This window comes from Taudactylus pleione, unplaced genomic scaffold (genome assembly GCF_031769625.1).
Source record: "Taudactylus pleione unplaced genomic scaffold, aTauple2 ptg000093l, whole genome shotgun sequence".
Classification (NCBI taxonomy): domain Eukaryota; kingdom Metazoa; phylum Chordata; class Amphibia; order Anura; family Myobatrachidae; genus Taudactylus; species Taudactylus pleione.
In genome coordinates this window covers 30,663,117-30,670,000 of record NW_028284495.1, presented here as the reverse complement: position 1 = coordinate 30,670,000, position 6,884 = coordinate 30,663,117, and the positions used below count along the sequence as shown (strand labels likewise).

Here is a 6,884-nt window from a genome sequence, read left to right as displayed (position 1 = left end):
CTATTATAATAAAGATACTGGGAGAATAACATCAATTCTATTACATAAAAATATAACTATATACAACCAGCGACACACATGAATTTCTTTTAAATAATGCAATTATTTTCATTCTTTCATGCACATCTTTCTATCCTATTGAATGTTGAATTCATTTTAAATAATATTTTGCCAGTTGTGATAACCCTTATGTGTTAATATTTTAATTGAATTTGAATACAAAAATGTTTTAACGAAGGACAGATTAACACTAACTGACAGTATAGTGCACTGCAATAATAGCTCTACTTTTTTTCTTTTCTTTTTTCTGTAAACCAGAATAAAGAGGGATCAGACTCAGCGTGAATCGTATTGTTAAGTCTATATACCTCCCAGGCTGCTATTAATTTATTACGGAATTTGATGGACTGTGAAAGGTGGGTAGGAAATCTCCAATATCTAATTGGGCCTTTTTCAGTGTGTAGTTGTAATTTAACCCAGACCAAGGCATGATCTGAGAGATTGGTTCTGTGTGTGAATCAAGAACTTTAGTGAATAAGTGACTTGATAGGAGGGGATAGTCAATTCTAGTAAGGGGATTATACGCTGCCGAAAGACATGTGAAGTCTTTCTCTGTTGGGTTGAGAGCTCTCCATATAATCAACAAGTAAAAGGCTTTTGGGGAAAAAAGGGGAACACCCAATTTTGGTGAAGAAAGCAAGCCTTTGGGGGGTTGAGAGCGATCTAAAGGTGAAGATATTAGGTTAAAAAATCTCTGCAAACTATTAGTGATGCTGGATCATGGGGAAGTAATTTTGCCAGAAACTATCTAAAAAATTCTTTTTGATATACATTAGGGGCATATATATTGCACAAAGTGAGCTAAGGCCACTGATAACTGCCTCAACAATTACATAGCGCCCATTAGGATCTGAGTCCACCGAGAGGACATCCACCTATAGGTGACGTCTGGCTAATATTACCACTCCTCTAGATTTCGAGTTGTAAGAAGCAGACGCTACCACCACCCACTGCAAGTTTTTTAATTTCTGCAGGAATTAAATGCGTCTCCTGTAAGAAAGCTAGGTCCAGATTTTGTTTTGAAGAGTCTCTCGTCGCTTCATTGGAGAATTAATACCTTCAATGTTTAGAGTACCTATTTTAAGCGTGCTCATTTATTAATATAAAGGGATAATGACATAAAATCTGCATAATGTACCATGGTATGAGATATCAATAGAGTGCATGCTGGGATCAGGAAAGAACATGAGGGAAGAGACATAAGACAACACAAAAAACAAGAAAATAGGTAACTAAAATGAGCAGAAAGCACCAGTAGAAAGTGCTAATTTGTTGCAAAGTGACTTTAGGTTAATATATTGAATCATTACCAAATTATAATATAATTTCATGGCTACCAGAGAGTCTGCCACTAATCACCGGCTGATCTTAGTGGTCGATAAACAACACTTACATAATTTTAAATAATTAAGCAATATAACAGAACTATGAATTCAGTTATTACGCCAAAAGGAACGAAGAATATTTGAAGGCAAATATATGGAATTAAACAGTATATAAGAGCAAAACAAGGCATTCTATCACATGTGGTGGCAATAGAGAGAGTATAAGTAATCTTGGCACATATTACATGAGCTAGCATATAGCTGGACATACAAAAAAATTTTTTTCTTTTTTCCTCTTTCCTCCCTCTTTTACGGTTACGATACAAAACCTATTAAAGTTTAAGCAATTAGGCAACTTATCAGAAATATTCAAAATATTTGAAGGCAAATATAATCAATGTAGCAGTGTATAAGAAAGAGGAAAAATAAAGCATTTTCATAGTAGGAGGTAACAGACAATATAGGTAGCCTTAATCAAACATGAGATGAACTAGAGGAATTTTCTATTAAACTAGGGAGTAATCGCTGGGATATCATACAACAACCATAAGTAAGCAGAAATGCAAACCCAGTAAAGATGATTCATGCTGAGTGCTTGCCCTGATCAGAGATATCCTGATCCGTACTTTCATGCTCTTCACATTCTTCATGTAGAAATGCAGCTGCATCTTCCGGATTAGTGAAATCTTTAAAGTGACAGCCAATAAACAGACGCAATCTGTCCGGATAAATTAGTGCAAATTTGCGCTTTTCTTTAATTAAACAGGCACATATGGGGTTGAATGCTTTCCTGGCTCTAGAAAGCTCCACCGAAAAATCCTGGAATAGATGCAGTCTGTTATTTTCCCACATAATAGATGGTTATTTACGAGAGGCAGACCAGAAGGCTGATTTGTGTAAGTAATTCAAGCACTTAAAAATAACAACTCTCAGGCGTTGGTGCTGATGCACGCAGGGATTGACCCAGACGATGAACCCTCTCAATTACCAGGTCTCTACATTCAGCTTCCATACCCAATAATGAGGGGAGAGTATTGCGAACAAAATGTGCCAGCATTGGCCCTTTTACTGACTCCGGCAGGCCTACCAACCTAATGTTATTGCGGCGGGAACAATTCTCCAAATCATCAACCTTATTCCATAATTGAAAGTTATCCTTTTCCAACTTGTGAACAACTTGTTCAAGTTGACAGATTTTGTGAAAATTTGCCCCTATATTTTCCTCAGCAGCTGTGACTCTGTGACTGCATTTGTGCAGTGATGTCTGACACTGCCTGGTGTAATAGCGGGGTCATAGTAGATTTTATAGTGTCTACTATAACACCATAAGTAACTGGTGATTTGTGTGCCCAGCGTACCTTAGTAATGCCCGTGTCTTTAGGGGCTTCTGTGATTGTTCTTTTTGCTGCAGAATTTGCCGTGGCTGAATCTGCTTCTGAAGCCATGTTGGAAGGAGCCCTGCGCTTCTCCTTTCTTTGGGGCTGAGGCGTTGTCTTCTTATGCGGCTGGAACAGAATATATCTGTCCATGGAAACCCAGACGGGTGTGATGCACAGAGTGTTGCAACGGAGGCTAGCGGGTGCAGCTGTGAGACAGGTAAAGCCAGTGATTGTAGCCGAGCTCTTAGCGGGAGCTGCTCACTCCGCTTCCGTAACTGGAAGCATGAATATTACATTCTTATTCAGCTATAGGCAGATAAATGAATTACTTATTCCATAGCTCAGAAACTGGCTTGGTTGTTCCATTAGCATTTCAACACATATAGCCAGCTCTCACTGCAAGCCAATTAACATTTCAATACATGTGGCCAAGTGCCCTCTGGGCATGAGCTACACAATAAGGTCCAGAACCACTCCCACTAGTTTCAACTGACCAAGGGTTTCAGTTGACCAATAGGCTACTTCCTCTTGAAGCCACTCCTCACAGGTGAGGAAGGGATGGGTTCACTCAGAGAGGACAGACAAACATACTTGTAGAGGGACACTGAGAAGAGCAGACTTCCTCTCAGGAGGCTGCAAAGATGCAGCTTCAATCACCAGGAGGCCTGGAGATTTATCCTCTCAATCTATGCTAAGTATCAGATATATAATGGATTAATGACATGGCTTTGGTTAAATATATGGATTTGGCTTACATGGCATGGTTAATGATTTGTTTAATAATGTAGTGATCTGTACAGTTTAGTCTTGCAGTGATTTGTGTTAACATGTGGTAGATTGTATGTAGCAGGTTTGTAGTTTTGGTAAAGTGATTCATAGTGTCGTTTTTGTCTATTCAAATATTCGTTTATATATGGCTGGCTGTGTTGTGGGCAGCATGCTGGAAAGGCATTTATATTGTCAATATGGCTGCCCACATGTGGTTTAAGCAATAGGTTCCGTGTGCTTGAAACAATAACATGGCTTAGTGAAAGATAGGTTTGGTATATGTTATATTCTTGTGGTTTAGATGTAAAATGGTGGAATTAGAATTAAGATGGAACTGTTTGATGTCAGCTTGTAATAAGGGTTCTGTGTATGATGGGTACTTCCGTATCTTTGCGGCCCCCTGGTTACGCTACGTAAGTAGCGTAACCAGGAAATACTATTCGGCCCCTTGCGGGCTCGTTGCGCTCTCCACGCTGCGGGCACGGTGGCCCGCTTCGCTCGCCACATGGATTTATTCCCCCTCCATGCCCACTTGGATGGTAGGGAATGACGTTGGACACTGGCTCATCTTACGATAATGTCCATCATTCCCTACCATCCAACGTCATTCCCTACCATCCAAGTGGGCATGGAGGAGGAATAAATCCATGTGGCGAGCGAAGCAAGCCACCGTGCCCGCAGCGCGGCAAGCCCGCAAGGGGCCAAATAGTATTTCCTGGTTACGCTACTTACGTAACTTCACTATTCAGTGAAAATACGTAAGTAGCATAACCAGGGGGACGCTAAGATACGGAGGTACCGTATAATGTGATATTAGGAATGGATGCGATTATATAGTTCAAATAGGTTTGTTATCGTGAGAGATGAATTTGGAATGGCTTTGGTAGTTTGTTAATATGACCGATTCCGTGTGGTTTAAACAAAGGGAGACCATGTGCTCCCCCTCCCCCCATTGAACCATGTGCTAAACAATAGCCCGGCTTAGTGAAAGCTGGCTGTATTAGATATTGGAATACTATATAATGCAATGTTTGCCTGATGATATCACACAGTTATGCTGTGTAAGAATGACCAAAAATAGTTTTCAAGGTGAAATAAGTTCCACATCTCGCTAATATGCGAAAGAGCATTGAAAAGTCTATTTTCTTTATTATCATATTATGTAAGCAATCGGCATACAATATTAAGTTTGCATATTTATAATAGTAGTAGGAATGTCTGATGAAGTTGTTGTAAGGAAGAAGGTGTATGCATAGATATTACTGGATGCATTATGTTGGTATTACAGAGCTAAAGCATTATGGGAGTTTATCTTGGTACCATGAGCTTTAGACAAAGGAACATGCGGTCTACCATCCCACACATCCCATACCCCATACTTTCTCTCTTTCATCTCTGTATATCTAATATTGTGAAGTTTAAATACTGTTTTATGATATACTTTATGTGAACTTTATGCATCAATTTGTTTGATTATATAAATACACCTTTACTTTACTACATCTTGTGTGCAATGGTTTATTGGAATGAAATTATCCTAATGATTCAAAAGGTATACAATTCTGGGTAACACTTTGCGAGTTCATATATTAATTATAATATCTTATTAAAAGAATAAAAATAGAATATTTGCTTCAGACATATGAGATTAAAACAGGCAAATGCATGTACAAATAAACAAAAGAAAGAAAAAGCACATAAACCTCCCCATAACATTGGCTATCCAAAACACGTGACAGCTGGATATAGCCAATATGATGTCGTTTTTGAGATCCGAACATATCCAAGTAAAACCAAACATCTTTAATATAAATATATAAGACAAAGTGACCCTTGCTTGCTGACCTGGTCAGCCACCAATTCAGATAAGCCTATTGAAATCCATTTTAAAGTAATTGCGCATTTTTTATGTACTTTTGTGACTGTAATAAATTGCTTGTATTACTACACCATGAGAGTGTTATTTATCTCCCTATAACTGACTGGGTCCTGTGTTAAACCCTACACTGAACGACGTGAGGGACCAGAAGGGATATTCTCTAAAAAACCACCTACCACATGCCCATGTTCTAGGGCGACACGGTACACAGTTCTATATGTGTGTTGTGTGTCGTTATTGGTGAAAATATTTGGCGCTTGTTTCCACCTTGTGTATTTTCATAAACATTGAGGACCACACAACAGAGGTCCTATTTGGGAAACCCCGAGCTGCCACCTGTAGTGTTATGAAGTGGATCGTCCATTTGAAAAACTGATTTCTTGAACAAATATCCTTACTGGGTTAGCGCTGTAATCAGTACCTGGATTGTAAATATAAATAAATATATATATATATATATATATATATAAATAAATAAAATATATATATATATATATATATATATATATATATATATATATATATATATATATATATATAGCACTAATCCACGGCACTCACCATTCCTAGATTTGGGGTGCAACATGGTATGTGACCACATTGTTTAAATAGAAATCACAGGGGCTCTGCACTCACCATAATAACTAACAATAATAATAAACATATTATTATTATTATTGTTAACAAGGCACCATGTTGTCAATGTCAACAAGGCACCATGCAGCCTGGTGGTTGTTCCATAATGGTGCTTTGTGTGGCATGGGTTGGGACCACTGGTACGCTTGAACATGTTATTAACTGGTAACCGCTATGTTGTATTGCTTGATGACCACTTGCAGCTCATGGACTTTATGTACTCCCACAACGGTAGAATATTCCATCAGGATAACGGACGTGTCATCACTTCCAAGTTGTCCTGAATTGGTTCTGGAGATTTCAGATGATTGGTGTGGCCACCCATGTTCACCCGACATGAACACAATCGAGCATTTATGGGACGTGGTGGAGAGGTCAATTCGCACCCAAGATCCTGTACCTACAAATTTTAGGGAGCTTGGGAAGTTATCCAGAGGTCTTTCATCCACTTGTGGAATTGTTGACACGTCGAGTTGCTGCACTTCGCTGGGCTAGAGAGGGTCCTACACAATCAACTATCCCATGACTTTTCGACTTTCAGTATATATATATATATATATATATATATATATATATATCTTATTTCAAGGGAAAACTAAAAATTAAACATTGAATAAGGGTTCTACTCAATTTATTATTAGAAAGACATCTGTCAATTTTAATAATTATTGTTCTTTACCTCAGCACCTGTGGCACAAGGGAATTGAAGAGAGCTCTAGCAATTTTCATCATCAGGAGTCTGGTAGTTCCTGGGAATGTTACACTATCATTTGCCCCTTCCACCGCACACAAATACAAGCTGACTACCCTGTTGCTGAATTTCACTATAGCTTATTG

General features: G+C 38.5%; 1 protein-coding gene across 2 annotated transcripts in view; it reads right to left on the bottom strand.

Annotated features, from left to right (window-relative positions):
• SMCHD1 (structural maintenance of chromosomes flexible hinge domain containing 1) overlaps positions 1-6,884 on the bottom strand; it is a 397,862-nt gene that overhangs the window by 259,252 nt on the left and 131,726 nt on the right. The window lies entirely within an intron of this gene.